This window comes from Pseudorasbora parva, chromosome 12 (genome assembly GCF_024679245.1).
Source record: "Pseudorasbora parva isolate DD20220531a chromosome 12, ASM2467924v1, whole genome shotgun sequence".
NCBI classification, from domain to species: Eukaryota; Metazoa; Chordata; class Actinopteri; order Cypriniformes; family Gobionidae; genus Pseudorasbora; species Pseudorasbora parva.
The window spans coordinates 38,686,778-38,703,090 of record NC_090183.1 but is presented as its reverse complement, the minus strand read 5'-3'; positions in this window follow the sequence as shown (position 1 = coordinate 38,703,090).

The following is a 16,313-nucleotide window of genomic DNA, read 5'->3' as shown; positions in this document are numbered from 1 at the left end:
TAAAAATTGTGGAACATATTACAGAAGACCACCAAATAAAATCCCACTTTCAAGTAAATCTTATAAAATTACATTTTAATGTGACAACTTGCCTCAAGCTGTCGGATCAACCTTTTTTTTATCTGCTGGAATAACAGCTAGTGTTTTTAATCACTAGCAAGAACATGACACATTTGTCTAATCATTTTTCACTCGGTCACTCAGAAGCAGCCGTTGTGACAACTAGCCCCAGTCTCATTTGTGTAGTTTATATCCCCCTCCATCAGATGTAATGAAATTTCCCTGCAGATCTGGTACTATCTGACCTTTCCCACCGTGCAAACTTGCCTTGTTTCTGTATGTCTATCCCTGCACAGATTCCCAAGCATCACTTGTGTTTATTTCTCTGCGGTTTTGGCCGACATTTTAACTTATCTCATTAAGATATGGGAGACTGACATTTTTACTGGAAGCAGGCAGGCTTCCTTCTGGCGATTCCCACATGAAGAAGTGAAAATCGCACACACAAGCATACACAAATCCCCGGCTCTTGAGACAGGCAGACATATGGATGTTTATGCGATAACAACGAGCTAGCTCAGTATTTCAACACACACCGCTGGATTTGCAATCCTCTCTCGAGATGAGATTATATCTGTCTGGGTGTGTGCACGCGCCTGCGTGTGTCAAGGGGCGGGATAATGTCGATGTAGGTGGCCGGAGCCTTGTACTCACATGTTATTTGTGTTACGGGTCCAAGCCTTGACAAGACATGTCAAATCATATTGTGTCTAATGAGACACCAGCGAGCATCGGGAGATCAGTTCTCTCTCCCTCACCAGTCATCCATCCCATCAGCCCCAAACTCCCACCCCCATCGTGACAGAATGTCGATCCTTTGGGAAGACCTTCTGGTCATTAAAGTATATGGGTGGATGGACATTATTCACAGAGCATAACTGCGTTCCAACTTAACAAGATAACATCAAGCTTCTTGAAGGGAGGATTTCCCAGTAGGCAAGTTCTAAGTCACTGACTTGCACTAATTGATCTTAACAAGTGATAATGTTCAGTTTTATGTTATTTATTCTAAATGACAGGCGTCATTAGTCATTCCCACAGACTGTGGCTTGACAGGACTTCAATACAAAGTCTCTTGAACCAGCTGTTATACCTTCTGAATAAATTCTTATCTTCTGCCTAGATCTTAGCTCAAATGTAAACTGTCAGTTTTGAAAACTGTATTTCCCAAAAAGACATATTTCTATGCTGGTGAGGTACTCAAAGTATAAAGATAAATTAGATATGACAAGAGCAACTTGTCTCACTTGTGTGACTAAAACCAAAGATGACAGTCATTTATAAGACATTTTAATTGCCAAACCACAGAGGTTCAAGGGTTTATTTCACCAAAAAATTATAATTTACTCATCCACATGTCATCCCAAACCTGCATGACTTTCTTAAGCCCTGTAAGTGCCCTATTTTAATGATCCGAGTGCATGGTTTGAAGCTCATGGTGGAGGTGCACTTAGGGTGTGTCCATATCCCCTTTTGGTAGTTTAACGATGGAAAGAAACGGTCGCCGTGCCCGGCGCATGGTCCAGAAGGATTGTACCTAGTCTCTTAATGAGTCATGGGTGTGTTTTGGGCGTAACGTGCAATTAACCAATCCAGGTCTCATCTCCCATTCCCTTTAAAAGCCAGTTGTGCTCGCACCATTGCGGATTTGCTATATTTACATGGTGGAATTGCGAGAAAGACTGAATGCTTCTCCAGTGAGGAATCCTTTTATTTTTAATATTTATTCATGTTTGTGTGCTGCAGCAAGTCCCTGTGTAAGAAGCAGAGTGTATATAGGTGCATATTTCTAACACACTAAATACTGCGCTATTGACTTTAGACCAGGTTTATATTTGTTTTATCGTTTTATTTTGCTTTAAAATAGCAAAGCACTAACAATGTGACTGAACACACCTTGTTTTTAGACCAGCATGCCCCATGGTCGAACAGATAGACACGAGTGCATTTGCTTTTTAAACAATGTGGCTCTGGACGTGAAAATCATAAATGCGCTGGGCTGAAACTAGCAAAAAAAACGTACGTCGTGCCTGGCGTCGCATTGTTGCCAGGTGTATGATAGGGCCCAAAAAGTGATCAGTTGACTAAACCTAAAATAGTGAAGAAACTCATTGCCTTCAAATTGTTAAGTAATAAACTTCATGCTTAATTGAACAAAATAAGCAAAATATGAACTTGGCAATTTCACATAACTTTTTATTTTTTTTATTATGCATATACACTATGTAACTTTTCCGTCCACAAGAGGGGCCTATTCAAAACAAAGGTGTAGTTTGATGATGCCAAGTTTGAGCGCAGAATCTTGAGGCATGTGGTTTTCACCTCACAGCCAGTGGAAAAGAATTGGGTTGGGACTGCTAGGATGCAATTATTAACATTATGATGCAGAGCAGGTCTAAGTGTTGTGGGTCCTGAGCAAGGCCACTGGAGCGATTGTTACGCAAACACACGGCTTGTGAGCAGCCAGACTTTTATTATGATGGGACACAGTCGCCGGTGCCATTTCCTCTTTTCCAGTCATGAGTATGAGGTAACGCTGCTCTGTTTATCATATTAGATACATTTAAGTGTGTTTAAAATTATGTTGTGACGTTACTCTGTGCGTTCGCTCAGCGGCTGCTGTGACACTTGTTCCACACTGCTAAGGTTAAAGCGCTTCTGCAGAATAAAACCAGAAACGGTTTGAAGCAAGTGACAGTTGACTCCCTCAGAAGTCCGGTTCCTTCCCGGTTAAAATAGCATTTTTCTCACAATTCGTAAATAGTTGGAAACATTTTAGATATTGTAAGACCTCAACTGAACTGGTTTTTGGATATTTTACTGCAAAAACACTACATAGTGCACTAATAGTTAACTTTTTTAAGTTAAAGGAACTATTTGTAAGAAATGTATTTCAATCAATCATAAAATGGCCCTGATATGTCACTAGACATTAAGAAATCATGTTCATTTCAAATACTATCACTGAAAACAGTAGTATAACAGCCAGGATATTGTCATTTAAAAGTTGTTGTTGCAGCCCTCAAATGATGTTGATGTTGACATGTTGTGTTAACGTGTTTTGGCCTGAAGCTCCACCCTCCACCTACCTAACAATCACAAAGTCAGTAGTGTTTAGGCACCCGGGTTGCCAGATCTGCTGTAGTTACCACAGCTGCAGCTACAAACAATCCTGCTGGATCCTGCAGCCTATCTGGCAACCTCGAGTCAGGGAGGAGGGAGGGAGGGGACATTCCTCTTTTTCTTGAAATAGAAATAGAAAAAAAACTTTATTTCTTTAAAAGAAAACTCACTGAGTAGGCCTATATTTATTTTAAAACAGCATAAAAGGACTTACAATTCTGTAAATATATATATAGTATTTATGTAGTGAACAAACTCATTTTATTAACTGAAAATATCATTTATACTTGTTTGTTATCTTTTTTTGTTGCAGGTAAGACATGATAACCAATGTGTTTTGGCATATTTGACTTCAAAACAATACGCCTTTATCAGTGTATTTTAATACATGCAGATGTGAATGAGTTCTGAAGGCTACAGTAAATGAAAACAGTGACTCATTTGAGGTGATAAACTAATCAAAGAGCATTCATTTTTCTGTAAACCGGGTCTTTAAATCAAAAAGCTTTGAAAGAAAAACTGTGCTTCATTCTGACACAATTTCAAGCCCAAGTTCAGTAATAACCCTTGAGGTGATTTGTAATGGACTTGAGTACACACTCAGTATTCAGAAACACCTTTTAGACTGAATGAAAGAGCATGATGTTAGCTATCAAATGCATTTTGGGCTTGAACCACAAGCTACTCTGGGGAGTTGTCTACTTTTGTCAACATTTCCCAGTGAACTGCCCCTTGAAATGATCTAAAGGTATATTTGCACAATAATGTCATGTGAAGTACAATAAAGATTTCATCAAGTCCTTGGTGCAGAACCTTACTCATCCCCCTCTCACACATAGAAATAACATGGTTACATTCATAGTGCAGTCTTGCTTTAGAAAAAAAATATGCAACGTGACCTCCTTTCAGATCTATTGTTTTATGCTCATTCTGTATAAATATTGCTTGACATTTCTAAACATTTGAGCAGAACAAACATTCCTCAAGTAGCTGATTGCTCTACTCAGCTTCCTAAACCTTGGACAGCTGCAATTATCATCTCTTACATGGCATCATTTTGAGCCTTAAAGGGTTACTTCAGCAATTAGCATATGGCTTTGTATCAGTAGAAACCCTGGGGTATATTCAAATAAATGTGCTTTCCCCCCTTATATCCCCCTGAGACAAGAGATTTATGCATTTTATTTCTGGAAAAATTCCTCCTATGATGGAAAAAGACGATATTTGCATCATAGGAGGAATGTTTGGCCAAAGGCTAAAGACTACAGCCAGGAGAGGGAGCCATTTCCACATGTTTTGAACCCGCGCATGGGGGATGGAGATTACACTCAGAGCTCACTTTGCAGCTACAGGCACTCATTTAAACGGAGCTATGGTGAGCAGTGTAAGTCTCTTAAAGGCCCGCTGAAATGCCTTGAAACGCGTCGCATTATTCAATGTGTTGACGTAATTTCCCCTTAAACGGCTTCAGCTGTTAGCAGCTCCTCCCCTTTTTTAAAACAGCCAATAGTGTTTCGTTAATATACAGTTTGACTAGAGCGCAAGAGCGGACCTTCTCTCTCTGTTTGATAAAGCCAGTTTCCTCTAACAGTTTACCATCATAATCTCCTCCATATCGCTTTGAAATGCAGAATTCTGTGCAAGATTCAAATGGGACGATATGTTTGTTTTCTGCGCCGACTCGCGCATATGATCCAGGCTGCGCTCTCGTGTCTGTAGTCTAAATTTAGACCAGAGCCATTGGGGTGTGTGCGCTGCTGCGGTGCATGAAACTAAAGTGAAAACAGACTTTATTCGCCTCAATTTTTACACTGAATCGTTTCCTATCACATATATAGTGCACTAAGTGCCTTTCACCATGTAGAAATTATAAAATGTGTGAATAACTGACTGATTTCAGCTGCAGCGTAGGGGGCGGGCTTTAGATTCTAGAGAGCATTTTGATTGGACAGAAGATTTGACGAGAAAGTGAAGTCTGCGATGATGTCACCAAAATCTGAGATTCGTTTTAACAGAAGTGAGAGACTGTAAAATTTGAATGCTTATATCTCCTAAATGCAAATATTGTCATATTTTTGGAACATACCAGCTTTTTCATAACTTTAAGGCTAGTCATACTAAAAGCTAAAAAACTTAAATTTTGATTTCAGTGGACCTTTAACTTCTCAAATTAATTTCTATGAAAGTTAAGCTTGCAAAGGCATGAACTGAAACGCGTTTATTTGCCTGTTATGTGTTTTATATTGTTGAGAATTGGGTAGGTTTAGGGTAGGAGTTGAGCTAGTTGCTCCAAAATATAAAAGTAGCCAATAAATATTCACAAAATCATGTGTTATTTTACAAATGCAAAGAATTAAATGCGTCTTGATCTGACGCATTAGGCAAACAATTGAAATGAATGGAGCACCCTGCTCGTTAAAAAGTGACACAGAGGGGTCCTGACCAAGCAGCCGACATTTGACGAGTAGGTTGCGGGATGTGTTGAAGAGAACAGGGTGTTTGCATCCTCAGCTGACTACTGGCTCATTTTAGCACAGTCCAGGGATCAGTTGTGCGAACACAGGGACCTGATGCTCAGACACCTCAGCCAGCTGGGTCTTCAGGTCAACTTGGAAGAGATCAAACTCGCCCCATGCAGAGGATCTCTTTTCTCGGTTGGATTCGGTTGAACGGCCTCACAGAGGAATGTGCTCAGTCGATGCTGAACTGCTTGAATGGACTTTGAGGCAGGACGCCGGTCCCGATTAAAATTTTTTCAGTGGCTCCTGGGGCATATGGCAGCCACGGCGGCAGTAAAACTGTTAAGGTTTGCTTCGTATGAGACCGCTTCAGCATTGAGATGGGCGTGGCAGTACGGTATTCAGTAATCACTCTACCTGCTCAGGGTGGAGGCGCACTTTACCAGGAGCGTTGCATCCTCCTGAGCTCCTCGCTGGGGGCTGGGTGACACCAAACATGTTCACTAGATGCTATAGGTTTTTGTGTAGACCCGGTGTGCTCACCTCAAACGGGTAGAAGCACCGAGAGGCCTGGGCTCTTTGTTGGCTTGCTGCACCTTGAACAGTTGCACTTATGTTCTTCAGAGAGAATCCTGTCAAGTCCCCTCGTTGTCCAATAGTCACAGATTGGGTCATGCTGAACAGCAGTGAAGGACATTCTCTGCATCACCCCTGTCTCATCAAGTAAGAGGGTTCAGCAGGCTCACCCAGAGCACTGGAAGGGGACAGACTGGAAGTCTTCCCCGACGTGGCTGAATGGGAACGTCCCGGTTACATATATGTTCCATTTTACATCACCATGACTGCTGTACCACACTGGGGTGCCAGGTCACCAACTCTGCTCCTCAGTGAAAACCTGCTTAATGCAACGCACCGGCTACACATTTTTATACCCGCGCCGCGAGAAAGAGCAGCTTCTGCAATCAATGCATGCCAATGTGCATTGGCTCATTTAGTAACACTCGAAGTAGATTGGTCTCTCTGGCAAGATTTAAATTCTCGACATGGCATCTCCGTTTCCTCATTCAGGAAACAAGGGTTACATACGTAACCAAGAGGCTCTCAGCAGTGCTGTCAAATCCATTAAATGTGTAATGTAATGGATAATGTTACTAACTACAATTTTTATCATGTAATTTGGAATCTCTAACCAACTAATATATTAGTGAAGTCAAGTCAATTAATCACATTTAACTTACAAACTTTTATATTTTTAATTCTCAGTTTGAAAATGTAAATACGTTGTTTGAACACATTAAATATGAGCACATATTAAATATGCCTTATGATGTTTGATTATGAACAACAGATCATTGTGCAAAATGTCACACGAAAAATACATCAAATTATTATTGTTCTTATAAATATTTTGGGGATATATATTTGCAGTAGTATAGCACAATATAAAGATAATACTTAAAATATATATTTTTTTACCCTAATGACTTTTTTATTGTATGGACAAAATAGACCTTCTTCAAGATGTCTTATTTTGTGTTACACAGGTTGGGAATGACATGAGGTTGAATAAATTATGACAGGATTTTTATTTTGGGGCGAAATAAGCTAAGGCATTGTTTATTAATCTTATTAAACAGCATGTTGGGGACTTTCCTGCAGGGTGCTGTATATTCCCTCTTCTTCTTTTTTCAAATTAAACATTAAGAAGATGCCTTCCTGTTCCCATCATCCTTTCCCTTCCCTTCTCTTCTCTTTCAAACACCAGGCATATTCTCTCACTTTCTTGTTCTCCTCCTCCGCCCTCTGCCCTGAGAACCCAGCTGTGTCGGAGGAATTGAGACTTCCGTGCTCACTGAGACACTCTGCTCACCTTGTGCTAGACTCCCGTCTCCTTAATTGGCCTCATTGATGGTACAAGGTAAACAACACTGCACAGTGCACACACAGTCCCGAAACATAGACCCGCTTCTCCACTTAAACGAGTAGTTCTGTCATTATTTACTCACAATCAAGTCATTGTTTCTGTTGAGCAAACAAACAAAAATCTCTACTTTTTTGTATACTGACCCAGGGCTGTCAAGCTCCGAAAAGGACAAATGAACACTATAAAAAGGAAGCACAATAAAAGTAGTACAAAACGACTTGTGCACTATATTTGGAGTTTTCTGAAGTTATATGGTAGCTTTGAGTGATGAAGAGACACCCACTGTGTCTCCCAGATCAAATATGGTGCCTATGGAACAGCTACATAATTCTTTGACTTAAAATGACTCACACACATGTGACACTATCTCCCTACTAGGGGTGAATGGTTCAAATTATTCACGGTTTGGTTTACTGAGTGACAATAGCACATATTCTTAGTGATAATTCCTATTTACAAGTGCAAATATTGATAGATGGTATTTACTAAGGGAAATGGCATACTAAGTGAAAATAGTGATATACTATTTACACAACACATTCTCACACCCAACTCGTCACATATGGACGCTTGCCGTCACTTTTCAACGAACTGGGCGTACCTTTATCGTCAATTTTCGACATGCAGGGTAGTCCGATAGACTTCTATAGAACTCTGAAGCATGGTCAAGTGCCTTCCGCGTCACAATTAAGACGCAAAAGGTACCCCAAGGCGTCATGTTTCGACGCGCTGGGTGTTCCATTCATTTCAGTGAGAAACCTTTGGCGTCATACACAGACGCACTGGGTATTGGGAATGTTATCGTCATGGTGAAATTGTATTCGTTTATGATTTTGCCATCATGACATGTTGGAGTGTGTTTTTCAGTTTAATCAGCAAGCATCATTTTATTTACATTTATTTTATTTACGCTATTTAGACATGCTTAACATGTAACCCAACCCCATCTAATCCCTAAACCTACCCATTTGTGTGAACATGATATAAAACACAGGATATAACATACGTCTGCATCCACGGGTTATTCAAAAAGTTAAATAATCCAAGTTTTCCAAGGCCAAACGATTGATTTGTATGAAGAAAATCCCCAAAAGCGATCAGCATCTCCATCCGCCGAAGATCATGAACACATCAAATTTCAAATATTGCCGCCCGTACTCCAGATTTCATAGTGAAATTGCATTGGCTCTCGTATGTCTTGTGACCAATTGCGTCATTACGTCAGCATTGATTGTAAAATGTATTTGGCTCTCGTGTGTCTTGTGACCGATTGCGTCATGCTCAGGAGTCTTTTGAATTATTTGAATGAGATATGAATGAGTTCGTTCACGGGGCAGCGGTATCATTTCAGCGATTAAAACATCAAGATCAACTCTGTTCTTGACATGAAGACATCATATGACTTCAGAAGACTTGGAATGCAACATGATCTAATACTTTTATACTGTTTTGGTCCGTTTTTGCAATAAATACTTGTGACTGTACATTTATTTGCCTGGTATGTGTTTTATTTTGTTAAGATGTGGGTAGGTTTAGGGTAGGAGTTGGGTTAGTTGCTCCAAAATATAAAACTAGCCTTTAAATATTAATAAAATCATGTCTGCTTTTATAAATGCAAATAATTAAATGTGTCTGTTTATGACGCCAAAGGTTTATCATTGTAATGAATGGAGCACCCAGCGCGTCAAAAATAGACGATAAAGGTACGCCCAGTTCGTTGAAAAGTGACGACAAGGGGTCCGGGTCAAGCGTCCATATGTGACGAGTTGGGTGTGAGAATGTGTTGATTTACATCATGTAAAGTAGCAGTACTTTGCAATATGTGTAAATAGTAATTACGAGTTTATACTTTATTTTCACAGCTACACAGGCTTCTATTTGGACCTCAGTATGGTTGTACATTAACAGGATATAATAATAACAGTAATAATAGTGTAAACTATTGTATTTATTAAATTATTAAATGGATACCGCCAAAGACCCCCTACACCTATCCCTAACCCTACCCAATTAATGCTTTTATTACCTGTAAACATGTCATTAGGCACTTTATTTCCACTTTTCTTTTCTTAATTTCTATTTTTTTATTGAAAGTAAATGCTTTTTCGATGTGATATGTGATGGGAAATGGGAGAAGAGCAAGCTCGACAAAAGCCGGATTCGAACCCGAGTCAATCGCTCCTTAAGCCTTACACTTTACTGACCGCACCACAAAAGACTTTGTAATATCCATATTTTTATTTTTATCTTGTATGGTAACCCTATATGTAACCCTCAAATATCCCCCTCCCCCCTAATGGCAGAAATGAGAGGGGGAGGGTTGGATGTGAGGGAGGATTTTTAAGGCGTGACTTTTTACTGTGCCGAGTCGAAGTACTCTCAGAAGTGCTATTATTCCACATATTATAGTTCTCCTTTTTAATCCACTTAGAAAAGCGCCCCATTTTATTTTATGTCACCATACTTGATCGTTCAACTATTCGTGTAACTGTTTTTAAATAGGGGAAACATGGAGGTGTTTGGTCGCTTCTAACTTGACCTCTTTTTGGTACCATAGTGAAGGAACTGGGCTTAGTGGGCTAAGCTAATGCTATCAGATCGTCACCGCGCGTCAGAGAGATTAGGTGCACGCACTTAGAGGAGAGAGGTGTGTATCAACTTAGTTTAATATGAAAAAGCAGTGAAGTATCCCTTTAAAAGAAGCTCAACTTACAAAAGAAAAAAAAATTGCTTTTTTTCTTTTGTTTTACTGACCAGAGTCTCACATTTTTAACAGCAAAAACAGATTCTGTATAAACTGACAATTACTATACACTTACAGGGCTCTGATTAAAATCCAGTCCAGCTATACTGTCCTATTTATTAAAGTGGATAAATAATAACGTATGGACTTCTTAGGTGGTTTATACCCTATTTTGTTTGCCTATGAATAGCGATTAATCTTCTCTTTGTGCTAATTAATCTTAGAGGGGTGCAGTGCAGCCGGCAGAGTTAGAGTGAAACCGAATGAGATCACATGACTTTGAAACCCTATGATAGCTTGTGCTCAGTTAATGCTACAGCATGATTCCCAGTCTGTTATTCACTGCTCTGATGCGCTGCCGTCTCTGAAGTGAACATATCAATCAACATCAGTTAATGAAATTGCTGCGCTGTGTTTTAAGCCATTATGTGGCATTGATATGCTTGCAATATGATGATAAAGGCTGTGATAAAATGAGAGATGGGAAAAGGGCAGAAGAAAAGAGATATGTGTGGTGAGTTTCTTGTGAGTGTTGGAGCTCTGGGGGTGGCAGAGAAAAAGAGATCATACAGCATAGAGGATGATGTTTTTGGGAGTGATACAAAGGCTACAGTATTTGAGGATGTCTCCAGAGCTCTAGCGTCAGTTTGAAGAAGATGGATATATGAACTGATGGAAACTATCCCTGTGGCATGTGAAATGTGCTATGCTGTTTATAGTGGAAGGATGGTGCCAGTTGAAGAGCCAAGCGCTTTTTTGAGAGCTATTACTTGGGGAGGTAGATCCCAGAAGGGTGAATCCCAGCATATTTGTGAATAACTGTTCTTACCTTTTTATTAGCAATACAGTCCTAGGCAATATATGCAATAATGTAGGGATTTTTCAAGTTTCAAACTGCTTGGATTTAATGTTCCTGAGGTAGGGAAGATCAGGGATTGTTTTACCAATTATTGCTTTGACATATGCAACACATGCTGTATTAAAGGGGTCCTATAATGCCCCTTTTTACAAGATGTAAAACAAGTCCCCAGAGTGTGTATGTGAAGGCTTAACTCAAAATACTCCACAGATAATTTTTATAGCATGTTAAAATTGTCACTTTTTGAGGGTGAGCAAAAACTTGCCATTTTTGTGTGTGTCTCTTTAAATGCAAATGAGCTGCTGCTGGCCCCTTTTCAGGAAAAGGGCGGAGCTTCAAGAGCTCATGTTAGCATGTAGCTGATGTGGAGTTAACTATCTTCAAGTCATTGATTAGCATATTCTGTCACGATAATCAATAAATTGTTTGTGTGGGAATTGTTTTAGGATGCTTTCAGAGCCAGAGAATATATGCTGCATGAAGATTTGACATATATAGTTTAGTTTAATTATGTTTATAACTTTTATGGCATGCAAAATCTATGTACTTTTTACAGCCATTTATGTTCGATATTTGTGGGTTCAGAACAATTTCTAAAAATTAGGAAAGTAGTGTTACAAATCACAGACATATTTCTAGTTATTTTTATATTTATGTGAGAGTTTTGGGTAAATGTTGCATATAAGATAAACAAGAAAACCTACTGATTCATTTCATAGTTATAACACAGACACTACCGTACATCTACCGTATATACTTGTATTCACAGTCCTTTTTCATGATGTACCTTATTTCATGCTGTACCTCACCTCATGTTACAATCATCCCTGGTATCCTCTACTCAGTATTCACTGTGGCCGTCAACAATGACGCAAACTTCAGCAAGAAAGTTTTACTAAACAGTGTGTTGTTAATTAGTCAAATCAAACTTTGGATTTATGGAAATGTCTGTAGATGATGTCCTAGAGATTAATCTAGTGCCACAACGATCATGATAGATGTTAATATCAGGCAATTATCGTTCATATAATTCAAGTACAGCTCATGAGAAATGCTGACTGTGTGAATCAATCCCTTTGATGAATGATAATGCCTTTTTATTCAACATAGCATCTGCCATTGTTCTCTTTATGAGATATGAGTTATACCTACGCCTGGGAATATTTTGTACACGCTTAACAATTTAATCATGCTTGGTTGTTTTCTGCTGCAAATTTATCATAACCCATTTGTACATTATGGAAAGCGTTTGTGAGTAAAATTCGGTGCCACTGCCCATATACTTTATGGCAAGTAGATTTCCAACATCACTGAAAAAGCCCATTCCTCAGTGTTTTATGAAAGGCCCCTCCCCAGACGATATATTATTATTTCTCATTACCGACAGAGTTAACCACCAGGGATTATGTTTGGAAGAGCAGTGCACTTAGGTGATTGGCTTCCCTCGCTTTCTCTTTCAGTCTCTTGCTGGAATTGATTATGTTTGTTCTCCCACCGTTTCTATTTAATCTGAAAACTCAAAATGCATTGACCTCAATTTCCATGAGAAATACTCTGTTAATGGATGTGGCCATGTGGCAGGTTTGGGCCACTTTTAACACAAATGAATACTTAATTTGCAAATTACACCTGCAAAGAGACCATGTGGATATTGCATTGCACAACAATGGAGTGTGTTGCATTACACAGATGTACTCCAGCTGATTGAATTCATATTGCAAGATATCTGATTATGATTGGGGGAAAGAGGCATGCTGTTAGATTTTAAAGGTGGTGATGAAAATTTCCCGTACAATACAAAATGATGAAAATGACAAGTACAATACTGCACATACTAAATGTTTTGACATATAAAAGAGGTTAGTGTACCCATTCATATCTTGATCCAGGTAATATATTTCCTGCAGAGGCATAAAGCAAGCTTTTATGAAGTCGCAAAGCTACTGATCAGGAAAACGCTGATTACATTCATAGAAGGAGATCCCCTGAAGGGAAACTGAGATGGTATGGAGAGCGGTCTGTGGCATGAAGGAAAACCAGACATTACTGACATCAGAAGGAATAACAAACTCAGACATTTTTCCACACCAGCGCTCTTTGTAAACGTAAGCCATGCTTAAAGGAATTTGACTGCATTAGATAACAAAACACCAAACCAAATGGGATCTGCAAAACAAATTATGCTTGACCTTTCCTTAAAAACAAATTCACTATTCTTAACCTCTTTGGCAATTACTTTTAACCCCATCCCAATGCCATAGTGTATGTGAAAGAGTAAAAAGAGCATGAAATAAATTGAGCTTTCTGACCACACCGCTCCCAATTACAGTATCTAGGGCAAGAGACACAGTAACAATTAGGCTAAAACGTTCTTTTGCAAGATTAATAGGCGAGTGTTCCCAAACATCAAGACTACTGTATAGGGATTTAGTCTTATAGTCAGTTAGAGCCTTTAAGCAGTAACTTATGGCAAAGTATTAAAGTATCGTATGTGCTGAGCATTAAACACTTGACACTTATGTCAAAGTTATATAGTTAAAACTTATAATATTATATAAAAGCAGCAACATTCAACAGCATAAAAAGCACTGCCAGGTGACACAGCATGATGCCGGGGTATCAAAAGCGCAGATTTAAAAGAGCAATGTAGCACCAACATTAAAACTCTTAAAATAAGACTCCAGAAAAATGCACATCCACCATGCTGTCAAAAACTAGGCAGGAAGACAACTAGAAGAGTTCTTGTTATATATGCAGCGCAAATGAGAGAGTGCAATTGAGCATGCTCATAGGGTAATATGCAAATCAGGTCATTAAAGTGCCCCTATTATGCTATTTTAAAGCTTCCTAATTTAGTTTTGGCAGTCTCCTATACTATCCTCGTACTATACCATCTTTCTCACTGTGTCTGAAATGTTTCAAGAAAGGATTCCGCCTTTCTAAACCCCTCATCTCTAAGCTACAGGTTAAAGTAGACATTGTTCGACAGGCAGACAGTGATGACCATAGGCTGAAATTATGCAAATTTGCAACAAACATAGGTTTGTACAGGAAGTAAAATGACGAAATTACTGATGAGCAGTTGAACTCTTTGATCTTTGCAAATCTTTTACATTCACAAACATATTTGTGACCTGTGCTGACAAAATCAGTCTCAATGAGCACATTTTCAAAAACGACAAAAAAATAAAATAAATAAAATAAAAAAATGACTGAGCTATACACCTTTTTTCCGAGTTAAAGTTTTCGGATAATTAAACAAAAGCACCTTGCAACCATACCTTAAAATCTCTATAATAACAACGGGTTACGGAATAGGAACGAGACGCTGCGTCACCCGGCCATACTCCCCGCATGCTAGCGGCTTGTATCAGGCCTTCTCAGAAGCTGGGGGCGTGTGTTTGCCGGCAGACTTTATAGTTTCCGGGTCGATGACGTCACCCGCCTATGACGTTCCGTTTCTCCATGGACTGATTACATACGTGCAAAAAAAAAAAAAAAATACTGAGCTATACACCTTTTTCCCAAGTTAAAGTTTTCGGATGGTTAAACAAAAGCACCTTGCAACCATACCCAAAAATCTCTATAATAACACCAAATTTGGCACACACCAAGTCAAAACAAAATATCTATAGGACAAATATATGTTCAAATATATATTTATTTATATTTTATTTAACAGACAGATGTATTCAGACCGTATAATGTTGCATCAGATGTTTTCCGAAACCATTTGTTCGCACGTGACGGATCTGTCAGTCAGTGCGAGTAAGATCGTTTTGTATACATCAGCATCAGTTTAAAAAAGACATTTTATTGGTTCATACTGATGGCATCAAGAATATGGTATGAATATTCACAAAGTTGGAGTGCTGCACTTTAAAACTGTACCAAACTAAACTTGATGAGGGGAAGCGAGAAGCGAGCAGAGAAAAACTGCATTTTTCATGGACAAAGGAAAGGTAGGTCTACTCCTCTCAGAAAACTTACAAATAAAGATACGTTAAGATGTTTTATTGCTATAACAATAACCCAACTCTAACTCATTCTAATTGTGATGGTCCTCCAAAAGACATTCTACGGACTACAAGTAACTTTAAAAAGTACATGTCAACTTATTCTAACCCAAACAGTCTACTATAATACTCTACTTACACTTTAATGAGAATTATTAGACATGTAGGTGCAATGTTATCTAATGTGTTAAAGTGACCATGAAAAAATGCGAAACAAATATTTTATGAAATGCAATGACATCCATACATTTTAAGGGTGTTTTTATAACTGAGCATTTGTTTTCAGACCCTGGTGCATTTTCTCCCTGGTTTCAGTTCGTTTAGGCATATAAACACTGGGATCAACAAACTCAGGGATAGTTCACTTGAGGTTTGAATTTGTTGCAGTATTAATATGAATGTAGTATATAATTTAACAGGGAATGACAGCTACATTTGTATAGTGTTTGCATGTGTCTCTGCTTGCATGTGACACTGTTTGCAAGTTTGCATGTGACACTGTTAACCTCTAGACTGGGAAATCCAGAGAGAGCGCGTGTGCATTTGCAGCAGTATTAATATTAATTTAGTATATCATTTATATATAGTGTTTGCATGTGTTTCAAATAAAGCCTCAGTAAGCTCATGAAGCGAACTTGTCAAACATTATGACGGAAGACACAGACGAAACTCTGTCCTCCACCAAAAAGAGGACAGTTGTACTTGCATGTGACTTGCGTGAGTACATTGTGGTGTGCTTTGAAAGGTTGCCTTGTGAAAGCGAACCAAACCAAGAAGATTGCAACAAATGAAGTCCCTGTTTTAGAACAAAAACAATCTGTTGGTGTGAAAATGCCCTATGGTTTAAGGCTTTGTTCACACTGCACACAAATCCAATCTGGGTTTTCAAATCCGATCTTAAGGACTGACAGTCATTTTTGATGAATTCCGAACTGTTTGTTGTGTATCTGCATCAGTTGCTATAATGATGTAACATCAGCACAATGCTAAGAGACTTTCTCATACCAAGACAAAACTGGACATTTGCTGAATTCTGCTTACATTCATCATGTCACCGCAGTGCTGAACTCACAAGATGCGTGAGGGTCGGGAACATAAGCGGATGAGACATTTTACTCATTCATGCATA